Raw genomic sequence first — 15,987 nt, forward strand, 5'->3', positions numbered from 1 at the left:
TTAACCTGACAAAATCAACAAAAACCTCCCTTTGAGGATGTCCTCATCTGTAAAACGGAGAAGAACTGGTGATCCGAGATGTATCAGAAGGGAGACAAATGGCATCAAATGTATTATAAAAATACAAAATAAATAACATTATGCCATGTTACTGTATATAAAGGCATTACCATGGTAAAGAAGACTGCACATTACTATAACTCACCCTTCATCTGGAAAGTCCAGTTACAGTAGGCTATAGATTCATATTTCATACTGCACTGACAGTAGACTGTGTTCTAGCACCAAGCCTTATGGCCATGTCTTACCTTCATCACACCTTTTGATACAGTAAAACACTGTATAAATACGTTAACAAAATACTATTGATTTTATGTGAGTTATGCAAGTTAGGTAATGTAAGTGTATTTTCTAACATGAGAGTTATTGTCTGCATTACTATAATTATTTCAGCAGCAAAGGTAATATGAAACATGAATCTTGCATTGTTTGCTCTTGACAGGAACTGACTGTTAAAAGTACTAAATGTACACTACAATGTTGTGTTTTGGTGATTAAATCAAATGTTCTCAATATATATTACCATAATCTTATGTTTTGAAACAATGACTGAGTGGATGAAAATATGTGTAACTGTAACAAAATCATGAAATCGGGTTTTGAAAGAATGACTACTGGTGCAACATTAGCCTTACAGAGAGCTAAGAGGCTCTTTTGGAAAACAAAATATAATGCTTGATGCTAACTTTGTCTGGAGTCTGGATGTTTGTGCACGAAGCGTTGGCTCTTTGGCGCTGAAATTGTACCTCCAGCAGCTACAGCAAGAGAACAGTAATGGTGGACCGCAGCTTCTCACTCAGGGCTGTGTATGCTAATAAGGCAGAGAGCATCACAGATGGGCGGGACTTTCACTGACTATAACGTCATAGTCTGGAACTGCTCTTGTGGAGAGATGGTTTATGATTTTTTAGGGATTATAAAACAATGAGCGAGTGGATTTTTACCATTATAGGCTGGTGTTTTCACACACAGCGGCCACACAACTTTGTTCAAACACCTTATAAAAGTGATTTTTGTGTTCTAAGGCCAGGCATGAAGACGGTTCAGGGGTGAAAAAGGTGAGAAGGATATTACCCCTCTATGGGGGTCCGGGGGCATGCTCCCACGTAAGAAAAATTTTAATATTCCATATTTTAAAGAATCAATCTGATGCTTTTTAGATTATTTTTTTGCCAACCTTGGGAGAGCTGGAGAAACTTAACTTCAGCCATGAGTCAAAAATTATTACTAATTAATATTACAATTACTGTAGCCTACTGTTCATCAGTCAAACGGCAGGAGTGGAAGGGGGATAGAGCGGGAATCTTTATTGGTGTCAATTTTCAGTCTCTTTTTAATGATAGGCTTTATGCATCTGTCAAAAACCGAAGAACCTAGCGCTATGATTGGTCGAACTCTTCTTCTTTTGCTGTTGCTTGCACAAAGGCGTCACCAGGTTTTTGCGTAGTTTAGAGTGACAAATCGTACCAGTGTACTTTGAAGTCAAAATGCGTATCCGCTATGCAAATTGCGTACAGGTTGGCAGTTCTGCTTATTGATAGAACACTGGACCACTTTACCTTCTGCCTTGTCAGTCCCCTCACCTCAAAATCTACCTCCTCAAAAACAGTAGCGTTAGCTAATAATTTTAGACAGTGCCGTAGATCACTGACAAGCTACGCAATATCGCGTTCATTATCCCAGATGAATCGCATTCGATAATGAACACGATATTGCATAGCTTGTCAGTGATCTACAGCTCTGTCTATTAAATGCCACTCCAATTATAAGCAGGTGATGGCGATTTAGCGGTAATCACAGAACCAGATTTACTGACTAGATGCGCATGATCATATCGTTAGATATATCGCCCAGCCCTAAAAACAATGCTGCAGTCAGTAATTCTTCTTTGAAAATATGTGTTCCTGTCGGAAAGACTGTCTCTGTTTTGGTTTCTGAAACCCGCCCACTGCCAGTTTACCCAATTGTATTTCAGTGCCCCGGGTTGCCAGTTGGCCAAAAAAACACAGCATATTTTGTTTCATTTATAGTTAATAGGGCTCGTTCCTGTTGGTGTCATCAATCTGGCAACCTGTGTGTGTGTCAAGTCTGAGGAGGATGGACCGGGTGAAAAAAACTCTCCAAAAATTTAAATTTGGACTGCAATACCTAGTTCAACCACTCAGTTTCAATCCTACATACAGCACCTTTAAATAAACATTTAATAACAACATAATGACTATTACTCCACTGTTCCACTGTACAAACACTTTATCTATAAATAAATTAATATTTTAGTTTGGATAATAATAAATAAAATACATGTTCAACAGAATAGTAAATGACTATTAAGAATACTCCACTGATCAAACTCTCTGTAGCTCTGTTTTTTTGGATCCTCTGGCCGCTAATACCACTGTATTTATACTAATCTACTCTTTACAGTCCCCTCCCCCTCAACACACTCACACACACACACACACTTCTCCATCTCCCTGCTGCGTCTGCCATCTATCAATACATCACACAGCTCTCATATGGAAATAACATCACTTATAACTCTTTCAAAATACACACTCCCCATGAACCAAAACACACTTTTATCCCATTATTGCCACTGGACACCCACAACTTTATCTAATAACATCATCCCTTTACATCCCTTCACCTAAACGCACAGGTACAAACACACACACATACCCCATCATCCTCTTATGCATTAAGTGCAGATACACACACACACACACACACACTCATCCAATTATATATCACTGCAACCCCCTACAGTGTATTACAGTCAACTGTGTTCAGATGACAACAGGCAAAACTCACTTCCACAACAACAACACATCTGTGTATAGTTGCTGAAGCCATCTTCCTTATCTCTCACACACACACATACACATAGACCTCTGACCTGTCCTGACACCCTTCATAAAGGAACACACTCAAATGATTGACTCCGATCATAATCAATCCCACAAGAACCCAAGATCAGATTACACTGACACATCAATACTCATTATCTTCACAGACCTATCTTCATACCAGTCCTGCTTTTCTCTGGAAGAGACATGGGTTAGGCTGTATAGCTAAATAAAATATACATCAATAATCTTCAACCTTTTGTTTGTATTATATAAATACAAACAAAAAAGAAGGGGTTTATAAAGCTAGGTGGTGCATTAGAAAAGGGGCTCATCTCCTGTTTCCAAAATGCATCACAAAGTGCTTGAAAAAGCTGTAAACTAATTCCACATTGCACAAGGTGCAAACAACCTTACGCCTGTTTCACACATACTCCGTCTGCAGTGCGTATGCGTTGCATATTTTTTTACGCACCCATGTTAACGGATTCCAGTTGTGTTCCAGGAGCGTTGCGTCTGCAGCAGTGCAGCGATCGTTCACGTACCGAGTAGCGAACTGCAACCGCGTCCTGTGTGAAAGTACATCGAGTCTGTGCTGCACCACATACGTAACGCACACGGACTGCATACGCAATGCAGACGGAGTATGTGTGAAACAGGCATGATCAGGGCCGTAGCTGGGGTCAGTGGGGACCCGGTGAAGGTTGTAACAGTGGGCCCTGTTTGAATTTTGTATGTTCATTTATTTTTATTATTTGTGCTATTTACACAATGTTTAAGTTTTTTTTCAAGTTTGTAGGTGTCAAGGTACAGAAACCAAATAATTAAATGTAAAATAGCACTGGATAGTCTTCAATGTAAAAATGAAATATACAATCAAACCTACATTTATTCAGATACCTTCAACATTTCTCACATTATTACAGTTTACTATATATATCAAAAAATATATATGGTGTCTGAATAATTTTTGTTTGACTGTTAAAACTATAAAAAGTAATTCAGTCAAGAGCAGTGAGTGATTTTCATTTTTATTTTCTTGGATTAACATTACAGCAGCTAGTAGCTAAATTAGTCGCGGTCACTTTAAGAGACGATGAACGCATCCAATATAATACACATCCCATTTTTTTCCTCAACTGTTTACTTTCACTTAAGAAATAACTGGCAGTTTTTTCGAGCATAATTTCCAAGGTGGATATTTTGACATATTTTGTATGTATTTGTCGGCACAAGAGCAAAAATAAGCAAATTCGATGTTCAAGTGTTTTGAGACGCCTTTCTCTGCGTGAGCCCTGAACACCAGAACACCGCGAGTACTGAATTGGGCTGTTTCACATCTTTTTGTTTGTTCAAACTGCGATTTGTATTTGTTCGTTCAGGTGCAGGAGGGACTTCGAGGAGAACTTCGCAGAAGAGAGCTCGGTTCAGTGTCGCTGTCCGTGAAACGCGGCTCTCGATCTCTCTCGTGCGCACCGAACACAGCGCGCGAGTAACCAGCTGCTCTGTTCAGCTTTTCCGCGTCTTGTTTTTGGATGCTTTAATGTTTAAATCGACAAGCGGTAAGGCTTAAAAACACTTGAAAAAGATAAGCTTTCGTGACGATGCGCAGCAGTGGCCCGTCAACTGTCCTGAGCATCTTTTTAGGCTGGCCTCAGCCAGTCGGTTATATAAAATATCAAGGTGAAAGTCATCATAGATTGCTTAGTATAGACCCAGCTCCCAACCCAACTTTGAGAATAGATTAATGGCGATATTTTTTTTATCCCCCGATAAGAGTCTCCCGTTAACGCCGATTTATATATATATATATATAAATTTATACATTTCCAGTGTTTCCCATATATTGAATTATTTGTGACATTTGACTTTGTTGATTTAACATGAGCACTGCACGTTTCAAAATCAAAACGCCGTGCGGATGTTTTATATGACAAAGTGACGTGACATTCAGCCAAGTATGGTGACCCATACTCAGAATTCGTGCTCTGCATTTAACCCATCCAAAGTGCACACACACACACTAGGGCTGCACGATATTGGGAAAAAATGACATTGCGATATTTTATTTTTCTGCGATATATATTGCGATATTTTTTCTTACAAACAAAAATGGGGTGAGCACACTTACATTCTCATTTTAAATGATTTAAACATCGACACCACCATATGCACGAGGGAGAGAGAGCAAGACAGCGCTCGTGTTGTTTGAAAACGGCTCGCTCTCTCTCTGTCTCTCTCTCTCAATTCAATTCATATTGCTTTATTGGCATGACATACAAAGGTACATATTGCCAAAGCATTGTACATAGCAGAATAGAAACAAACAAAACAAAAATACATATATATTTATAAGAAAAAAAAATTACATGCAAAATAAATCCATGTACATTTCTATAAACATTGATGGTACTTCTAATGTACTCTCTCTGTCTGTCTCTGTCTGTCTCTCTTGCGCGCGCTCTCTCTCTGTCTGTCTCTCTCGCGCGCGCTCTCTCTCCCTGTCTCTCGCGAGCGCGCTCTCTCTCCCTGTCTCTCGCGCGCGCTCTCTCTCCCTGTCTCTCGCGCGCGCTCTCTCTCTCTCTGTCTCTCTCTGTCTCTCTCTCTCTCTCTCTCTCTGTCTCTCTCGCGCGCTCTCTCTCTCTCTCTCGCGCGCTCTCTCTCTCTCTCTCTGTCTCTCTCGCGCGCTCTCTCTCTCTCTCTGTCTCTCTTGCGCTCTCTCTCTCTCGCGCTCTCTCTGTCTCTCTCGCGCGCTCTCTCTGTCTCTCTCGCGCTCCCTCTCTCTCTGCCCTGTTAAACTTGCATGTGGTTTTCAGTCCTGTCAATTATAAACTTTCACTCTATGATGGTTAAGCTGTGCAATTAATCCGCGAATCACATTCGTCAAGGGCAGGGGAGTAGCTGGCCCGTACAGTTAATGAATAACGGATCAACTACGACAGCCTACATCGCACATCCTGCGATGTGACTATCGTGGATTCGTACATCGCGATATCGATGCTTAAACGACACATCGTGCAGCCCTTACACACACACACACCGTGATCACACACACACCCGGAGCAGTGGGCAGCCATTTAAGCTGCAGTGCTGAAAACAGTTATTTTAAACAGTAAAAAATATTTCACAATGTTACTGTTTCTGATGTATTTTGGATCAAATATATGCAGGCTTGGTGAGCAGAAAGAAATCTTTAAAAAAAACATTAAACTTTTGACTAGTAGTGTATGTTTGCCTATAGTTTGAAGTTAAAGATATAGAAATAATAATCTAATAATAAATTAGATTAGAGTAAATAGTCTGAGACGATTATTTGACAGTGATTTCACATTTCTTGTTTGTATGAAGGCTAAATACAAATAAGAGGTGAACATTAATTTATTTGTGCTGTTTCTTCTAAAATATTATATGGTTTTATGTTCACTATTATAGGTGTCAGTAGCGCTGGGACAACGCGTCGAAGTCATCGATGACGTCGATGCAAAAAATATGTCGACGCAAAATATGCGCATCGATTCGTCGGCCTGTTTTTATTTTTCTAAAAAACGTTTGCAAAACGTTATGTGCGCTGAATATATGCGATGGCCGGATCAACATTCTGTCCAACATTATATAACCAATCCAGGGGTTTTTTTCTGCATTGATCTTTTTTTTTGGCAGCTGTCAAAGCCTTATTTGATCGGTGAGTGATGTAGAATAGAATGACTGTGCTGTGCCTGACAGGGCGCGTACGAGAGAGAGCCCCGGCTGCGCGCGCACTCACAGTCTTCAAACAACACGAGCGCTTCTTGCTCTCTCTCTCCCTCGTGCATATTAATCAAAATCATTAGACACGATAGAAAAAGGGCGGAGAGCCAAAGTTTCACGTGGAGCATTCAGAGTTTTTTTTTTCTCCATGACAGGCTGCTGGCTCCCACTTTTAATTTTTATTTTTTATTTTTATTTTTTGGAAAAGCACTCTCTGTAGGGCTGCAACTAACGATTATTTTGATAATCGATTAATCTGTCGATTATTTTTACGATTAAACGATTAATCGGTTTATGTACTTATATTTTAGTTTTTTCCATTTTTTCCCCCAAGTAAATTATTAATAAAGGGTCTTTATCATTCAGCATATATTTTTAAGAGATTTTAACCATTTTGCATTGACATATCCTCATCAAAAATATACCTGGAGTTGTTTTATTATGTGCTAGTAATCCTTTGTCAAACTCTTCTGCAATCAAAACACTGACCCATACTCTAGCAAATTTCACAAGGAGATTTCAAATAATGTTTTCACCATGTCAGTCCTTAAGGCTCCTAAAGTAGTTTAACATCCCGAACAAAGCTTATTAAGGAATCTTTCAGAACATATTTTCATGAAGAATAAGGATAAAACAGAATAAGATTGCAGTGCGTTGTATTTTATTATTTACTGGGAAACAGCTTTATAGCTTATGCTGTGAAATTGTAAACAATCCTTCGAAAAAAGTGCCAATGGCATGAATCCTGAATGGAACTCACAATTTAAAGTAAAATCCATCAGAAGGTTGTCCAGAAAAAAAAAATCGGACACACACAAAAAACCTGCTGTGTGAAAAAGAGTAGTGAATACTTAGAAAAAAAAAGTGCATTTCAAATATCTTTAAACATTTACCTCTCTCATTCAGTCATAATTAGGCTGCACGACTGAATTATGAACTGGTAAACGACAAACTGATCACAGAACATGTTTGTAAAGCTTTAAATGTTATCAGCTTTTACGACTAAACATTTGCAAACAACACTGTACTGGAGAATCTGCACAAATAAAAGTCTTAGGGGCCGTTCACATATCACGCCTAAAAACGCGTGGAAAACGCTAGGTGCACCGCTTTCTCCTCCTTTCCAAAGCGCTCGGGCAGTTGCGCCCCTGAGGCGTCTGTCTTTGCTAAGCAACCATGACGTGCTCTCTCCTTGAAGACGCGGAAATTTCAGCAAAGGATAAATGGATTTGCAGCTCTAAAAATCGCTTGCAGTAGCTCTGCTACTAAATTTATTTCAAAATGGAAATCCATATACAGCTATGATCAGCTGTTCCTTCATCTTGGCTGAGCTTTCAACGTTGTTACGGGAAAGATGAAGCTGATTGGTTAGTTCTTGTCACATGACCCGCGGTGCGCTTGCGGCATTCTGAAAAGTTTAAATGTTTTTAACTCGATGCGGTGCGGACGCGCCTGGAAAAACGGGTGCGTCGCGACCGCATTGCTTCCATTATGAGCGCGCATACTGCGTGCCTACATTGGAAATAACGAACATGAGCGCGTAAAAGACGCGATATGTGAACGGCCCCTTAAACAGTTCAGTAGTGCAGAGTTTACAGGTTAATCTTCTTTTTCGAAGGCTCAAAGTAAAGTACTCCCACATCCCGCTGAATGCTGCAGAGACGCTGTTCGGGAAGCACGTGACATAAAACGAGGCCAGCTATTGGCTATTCGCTACTTCTCCTGTTGTACTGGCTGAGTAAAACCTCCGGTGGCTCATTACTGCCACATTTTGGTCACCGCAGATTTGAAATATGCACGAAATGAGCCGCTTACGGCAAATAAGTTATTTAGCAACGAATCGATGACTAAATTAGTTGACAACTACTTTAATAATCGATTTTAATCGATTAAATCGATTTTTCGTTGTTTCAGCTCAAACTCTCTGTATTAGCTTAAAGCCCTCAAGTTTACATTGGTTACTTCTTTCAATTTCTCTAAACAAGTATTTTGGGTGACCTTTTTTATTGAATGCTAGACATCAAGTTGTTGTTATTTTCATCTGATAGAAGAACTGTTTTTCAGTAAGCTAGGCCCTATGTGTTCAGTAAGCTTGTTTCAGTAAGCTATGTGTTTTCAAGGCTTCAAGGTTTTATTGAATGCTATCTCAATACAAGTGCAAAGTAATGCATTCTTAGTCAGTCTTTTATTTTGTAATTTTAAGAGCAATAAACATATATTGCAATTTGTTAAGGAATTTATGTTTTTTTCATTCAGATATGTAAATCAACATGTATAAATTGTTAGTAGTCAATTAATGGGGAGATAATCGAAATCGAATCGGTCTGGAAAAATTAATCATTGGATTAATCGATGCATCGAAAAAATAATCGCTAGATTAATCGTTTAAAAAATAATCGTTTATCCCAGCCCTAGGTGTCAGACTTGGCAAGTTCATTTTTCATAACAGACATCTGTTGTTTGCATTCTTGCCTGTTTTTACGAGGCTTTTTAAATAGTGTTTATAAAGTTATCAGAATTATATCGTATCGTCCGAAATTAAGAAATCATGATATAAATTTTGGCCATATCGTCCAGCCCAAGTACAAATATGTACCATTTAGGTACTAATTTATACTTTTAAGATATGCACCCTTTAGGAGCAAATAAGGTACAAAGGTGTGCGTTTAAAAAAGGTATCACCCAAAGGGACCGCTTTCGTACTTTTTCTCTTTTTTTGACTGTGCAGAACAAATGCTTTTGACTGACAAAGCTTTGTTTTAATAATCATCAAGTTCACTATGTGTTTGTTCAATAGTACAGCATCACTGTAATTAATAAAAACAGAGCATCATTAAACATCTAGACTATATTTGTGTTTATTTACAAACATCAAGCTAATCAGGGGATGCATGTGGAAATGTTCCAGGAAGCACAGATCGGTTTTTCAAAAACAAGATGTGTAAAAGCAGCAGTATATTAGCGTACTATATTATACAGTCAGAGAGCAGACTCACATGTCTCAGTCCAGCACACTGATGCTGCAGTCCATCAGGACTCAATTATTAGGACGGATTGATGGCTTCTGGCCAACCGACCAACCTCACACTTGCTCTTTTGGGCCATTTCTGCCCAGTGACACTATAGTCTACACTTTGTCATGCAAACTTAAAAATGAGAAAATAAATATATTTTTTACACCTATAAACAATCTATAAACTGGAAGCTCCTGACACCAAGACAAATTCCTGGTGAGTGTAAACATACTCGGCAATAACATTTTCTAATTCTAAATAAAGCTCTTTCTCAACTTCTTTTTCCAACAGTTTCCAGCAAAATAATTTTAGACTGCACTCAACAAGAGTATTTCTAGCTGGTTAAACAATTTAGCATAATCGGAAAATGCATATCCACTATTAAAATCTCCATTATTCTGGGGAACTGAGAAAGGATGCTGGAAATCTCTGGATAAATCCCCAGGAATAACAGCTCCTGCTCTGGAATGCTGCGCTGTGATTGGCTGGCAGGAGCAAGAGCTGCTGATTGGGCATAAAAACGGCAAGCGGGGACCCCACAGGAGCAGGTGTGACAGCACACCCAACACAAACACATTCACGCCAGCAGCCTCACAAATCTCACACTTTCACTTCAGGACTGAGCGCTACTAACAAAATCACAAATTTATATACAAGTGTGAACAACACAAACTCATTGCTTTGTATCAGATGTATGGAAAAGAGCAACGTGAACATCCTCAGCTCAATGAAAAGCCTTATTCATTTAAAACACAAATGCATACAATTTGGCTCTTGATTGGATGGATGCACAACAAAAATGCCTTCCTCTGGGTGCATCATCTCATATTAGTTTCTTCTGCTGTGTTTAGCTCCAGTCACCCCAGCACTGATGCCACATCAACAGAGGCACTTTAGGGTTTCGGTGACAGTAAACTATGGGAAGACAGAGTAAACAGAGTTGTGGAAAGCCTAAGTGCTGTATGCAGAAAGTGAGCTTAAGACTGGAAAGCGGCTTTCAAATTAATCGGGGTCCTGTGCTGGATTAGACAGAAATGCTCTCTCTCTAATGTAGTGAGAACAAGCTTCTGGATCTCAGTGTCAGTTGTTCTTGCTCTCACTGTCATGTTGGTCTGCATCTTTAGACACCCGGTTTCAGCTGTGAATGACCCAGAAAACTGTTGCCTAAGCAATCTCGATTTACATAGACAACAGAAACGCAGAACATGGAGGGACACGCTATATGTTTTGACCATTCAAGCTTAAGTGTCTATTATTTTTCTGATGTTAAAATCCTTTTTCATATTCCAGCTTGATGTGCTGAGGCGATAAGTAAGATATTAGCAGGCTGACATCATGAATACATTTACATACTCTTTTAAAACTTTCAGTTAAACTAATTCACCTTTTAAAAATAACTTTTAAAAGTAAATGTTTTTATGTAACAAACCTAGATAATGCATTAATTGAACTGTGACTGTGCTTGCTCCGAGTTAAGTGTATTTAATCCCATACAATAAACAAATACATTCATTCTGGCCAAAAACGCATTTCAAATATATGCTAAATATTATAACACGGCTTATGAAAATACATTTTTCACATTTAAAATATCTTGTCAAATGCAAAACATATATATTACAAAATCTCTCTCTATCATTGCTCTTTTTGTTGTTTTTGATTGCTTCCACTGTCCTCATCTGTAAGTCGCTTTGGATAAAAGCGTCTGCTAAATGAATAAATGTAATGTAAATGTAATATGTATGAATTAATTGTATGATTATAATTGACAAGTAAACCTTAGCAACCAGGTCACATTCTGAGCAAACACTCTCATATTTTCTTAAAAAGTAATGACTAGTTGTTTTTGTCATTCCATTTGGTGCCACTAATGTTGCCAAAATTGCACACTTTACCTTTTGAGAGCCTCTAGATCTGATACTCAAGCGTCCAGTCAGAGATAGGTCCGATAAACCAAATTAAGGTGCCAATTTTCAGCAAACCACTGATGGACAGACCAAACATGACCAAATTAACAAAATTAGAGATTCCTCTTGGGACAACCAAAGGGTAATGGCTGGGGCCGTGAAACACAAACCAATCAATGACCACATGGTCACACAGTGCACCTGATCTCCATGGACACGAAACAGATGGGGGGCGGTCGCTCGAGACGGCGGGAGCAAAACAGAGAGAAGACACCAGGCAAAAAAAGCAGAAAGAGAGAAAAGGAACTACCAAAAAACATTTAACAAAAGAAGAAAACTGATAATTCAAGAAACTTGAATTACGAAAACAAAATATTACAGATCAACGAGAAACAGAAAGCATAACAGAACCATTTACAACACCCTGGGCCCCAAACAATAACAGTTCAGCTATTAACACTCCATGTGGGGTGAGCTTATGAACTCTCACAAATCATAATTCTACAAAGAATTTCTAATTTCAACATAAACACACAAACCCTGATGAACCCCGATAGTGTGTTAGACCTCCTTCTGATCTGAAATGCATCATGTGCAGAAGTTGCTGGGCTGTCAAGAACAAATAAACACCAGAAAGACCTTAAGGAACCGAAACCATTTATCTGTTTGTGCTATAAACAGACATAACTCATGAGTGCTTGTGCTGCACAACAGAATGATAGCAAAGAGCGTGCAAACAACATGCACATTCAGAAAATAACATGTTAATCAATAGAAAACGGCATTTTTATGACACATATCTGTCTATTTTTTTTTTAACAAATACATGGGAAAGGCTAAAGCACTTCTGTTTATAAATGGGGATTGATTGCATAACATTTTTGAATGGACGCAGACTGATGCCAAAGCACAGAGACAATAAACTGAAGGTATCTATTATAGTAACATTGCCTAGGGGGTTGAAATGCAATGCAAAGTCTCCAGGACTCACTGCATGTGAGCATTAGTTGACTTCAACACTGTGGGAGACGGATGATGATGCAGAAGGACAGCTGACATTTAAAAATAAATATTGTTGGTGCAGCCACATTTATTCTGTAGTATTAAATAATACCGAATAAAACAAGCTGATTTGGATGCCACCATTTTGAAGCACGTTTCAGAAAGAAAGAACCAAGCTAACTCCAGCGCCCTTAATTTGATGGTAGTTCATCTAATTAGCTATCTACCCTTATCAAACCGAGTCACAACCGTGTTATACACAACAAGCTTGAGTAATAAACACTGAAATATCAATATAACGTTGTTTGCCGTAATACACCTGCCTGAAGTAACGTAAACAAGCGCTTTATTCTCTCACGAGACATTTTCCCACGACACGACCCAGAGGACATAAAACTGCACCGAAATGATACATTCCGCGACTAATTTGTGATATTTAAAAGCAAAGCGCTTAAGAACTGAAAATATTTGCATGTACTGAGTGTCATTAACCATTAGTTATATCTATGAGATGCGAACAGCCCGCCAACAAAGCGACGAAACAATACAACAAATCAGAGCTCTCGATTACAACTTTAGGTGTCCATCAAAAAAAAACATTTATATTGAGGGCCATAATGTATGAGCAGGTGCAAGTGAATGAAATGTCTGAAAATGGCGCCTAATGTGAAAAAAATCAAAACAAAACAAATGTCAACAGATCCCCGTCCTCGTGAGCATCACACAATACATAATCCAGCTTGCTCTCTTACCTTTCCCTTTAATTCATCAACGAGTAGAAATAATCCACCACAAGATAGAAACCGCTTTTCCTCAGATTTCACACAACAAGCAAACTCATGAACAAAATCATCCAAGCTGTTTTAAAACGGTGTTTAGATTCTAGTAAAAAGGGGGGGCTAGCTATGCAATGAGCCGAGCGTATTTGGAAAGGCGACCAATGGAAGACGAGCAGAGGTAGGAATGAGCCAATCAGACGCGAGAACCCTGCGCTAAAACTGTAGCAGCATCGTAACCAAGGAGACTGAGAAACGGGATCAACCGGATTCGTCTTGGAAAAACAAACTGCTTTTTATCAGCTTCATAACCCCCAAATAAAATAAAATACACAAATATTATCAGACGCAGCTGGATCCATTTCATCTTAGTAACATCCGATAAAAGTTTTGCTGTTTTAGTGGAAAAATCTCCACCTCCTCTAAATTATTGAATTTATTTTAATTAATTTAATTTAATTTAAATAATTTTAATTATTTTATTTCATTGTATTGTGTGTTATTTTTGTATTCATTTTTGTGTCCATTTTATTTTATTACCATTTCTTTTGAAGCAAAATAATTAAATAAATAAAAAAAAAATAGTTATTGTTACAAATCTCAGATATAAACTGCATAATTCCGGTTTAGTTATGCGGTGTCTCCTGCTATTAATGGACAACTACCTTCTCCATTGGATTGTAGTAAATCTCAAAGTTTTGTCAAAGCACACAATAATTGTGACTGGAGGGTTTGGAGTGACCCCTCTGCCCTCAGAATACGCCATCATCCATCACTTCTAGTAAATAATGCATGATGGTGGCGCCCTAGCGACACTGCACAAAGTAAAAGTGCATGTGCATTTTTATTTGCAAACATTTATTTGTTCTGGTGTGGAGGTAAATTCTAAGAATTCAGCAAACAGTCTTAAAAGTAAGGTTCTTTAGTGACTTTAATGCTTCCATGAAGAACCTTTAACATCCATGGAATTTTTAGAATAAGTTTTTTAGAATATTAAAATGTTCTTCACACTGAGGAAGTTCTTTATAGAACAGTTCACGGAAAGGTTCTTTGGAATCCAAAAATAGGATCACTGAGAAAACCCAATTTTGGAACTTAGAAACTTCAAGCATGATAGAAATATTATTGGTTTTAAAACATGAGAGACCTCGGGGGACGTCATAAAGCTTTGTCCTTTTTTCGGAAACATAACTGTATCTTTTATTAGAGGCCAGTTTGATTGATAATTAATAGTATATGGATCTCTGTCTGTCACATTCTGGTCTCCTGTGATTCCCACATCAGGAGAATTGGCCCTTCCCTTCACTAATTTAAAGGGCCATACATCTGCTCACACAGAATGACAGCAGCAAGCAGACAGTCCCAGTCCCCAGAGATGGGCAGGACAGAAGGCAGACAGTCACACCCCGTCCTTCCAGAACCTCCTGCATCTCCTCCTCCAGATCTTCTCCATTCACATCTGTGCTAGTGGCACCAGCTGGGCACCAAAGCCCTAATTACTGCTCGTCAAGCACCGCATCTCTAACCTGACAGGCCATAGGAGACGTCCTGCCGGAGGAGTCATGTCAAACACGCTCATGCTAACATGGGCCAGAGATTTAGGGGATCATTAGCACAGTCAAAAATCATCAGCACACTGGCTGTGTTTCAAACGCAGCATCTCAGGATGTCTAGTGACTTCACACAAAGCATTACGTTTACAAATAGTAGTGAAGATAAACACTATCATCACTGGCAGGAAAATACACGCAGGAATAATACAGATTTTACTGCTGTTGTTCAAAGAAAGTCTATTACGCTAACCAAGCCTGCATTCATATGATCAAAATAAATAAATAGATCCCATTCTTCGGTGTCACATGATCCTTCAGAAATGAATTTGATTTGCTGATGGTTTATTATTGGTGCTCAGTTATGTTCTAAATGCTGAAAACAGCTGCTTAGTAAATGGATAGAACATTTGAACCTTTGAAATAGAAATCTTTTGTAATTATAAATGCCATTACTGTAGACTTTGATCAATTCAGTCTGTTCTTGTTGAATAAACGTATTCATTTTTTTTTTTTTGATGCAGCAGCAAAACTGACATCATTAATCTACATTGATAATAATCAGAAATGTTTCTTGAGCAGCAAATCAGCATATTGTAATGATTTCTGAAAATCATTTGAGACTGAAGACTGGAGGAACGATGATGAAAATTCAGTTTCGAACACAGTATATATTTCACAGTATTGCTGCTGATGTATTTTTGCCTTGGAAATTGCAGCCTGGGTTGGCAAAAGGCCCTTATAAAAAATTTTTTTACTATGAATTATTAAATGTCAGTGTAAGTGGAAATAAAAATAAAATGACTAGAAATATGTATGTAATGCCATTTTTGTTGCCACACAATGAGGCAAGATACAATTAGTAACAGTAAGACAGCAAATGAAATATACAGTTTAACAGCTGGGTAAAATAAAATAAAATGAAATAATAAAATAAAATACATTTAATACATACAAACAAACAGTTTATGTATTAAATGACATTCTTTAATATATATATATATATATATATATATATATATATATATATATATATATATATATATATATATATATATATATATATATATATATATATATATATA

The 15,987-nt window shown here is 38.1% G+C and overlaps 1 protein-coding gene across 10 annotated transcripts in view; it reads right to left on the reverse strand.

The window, feature by feature from the left end:
• LOC132145663 (protein 4.1-like) overlaps window positions 1-13,506 on the reverse strand; it is a 72,584-nt gene extending 59,078 nt beyond the window's left edge. For 6 of the 10 annotated variants that reach the window (XM_059556841.1, XM_059556839.1, XM_059556836.1 and 3 more), the window contains exon 1: window positions 13,329-13,505. The gene's annotated coding sequence lies outside the window, so the exon portion shown is untranslated. Of the gene's footprint in view, window positions 1-13,328 lie in introns of all 10 variants that reach the window. The other 4 variants (XM_059556838.1, XM_059556843.1, XM_059556842.1 and 1 more) reach the window with 2 other exon arrangements.
• Between the last annotated feature and the right edge of the window lie 2,481 nt (window positions 13,507-15,987).

The sequence above is a fragment of the Carassius carassius genome, chromosome 8 (assembly GCF_963082965.1).
Source record: "Carassius carassius chromosome 8, fCarCar2.1, whole genome shotgun sequence".
Classification (NCBI taxonomy): Eukaryota; Metazoa; Chordata; class Actinopteri; order Cypriniformes; family Cyprinidae; genus Carassius; species Carassius carassius.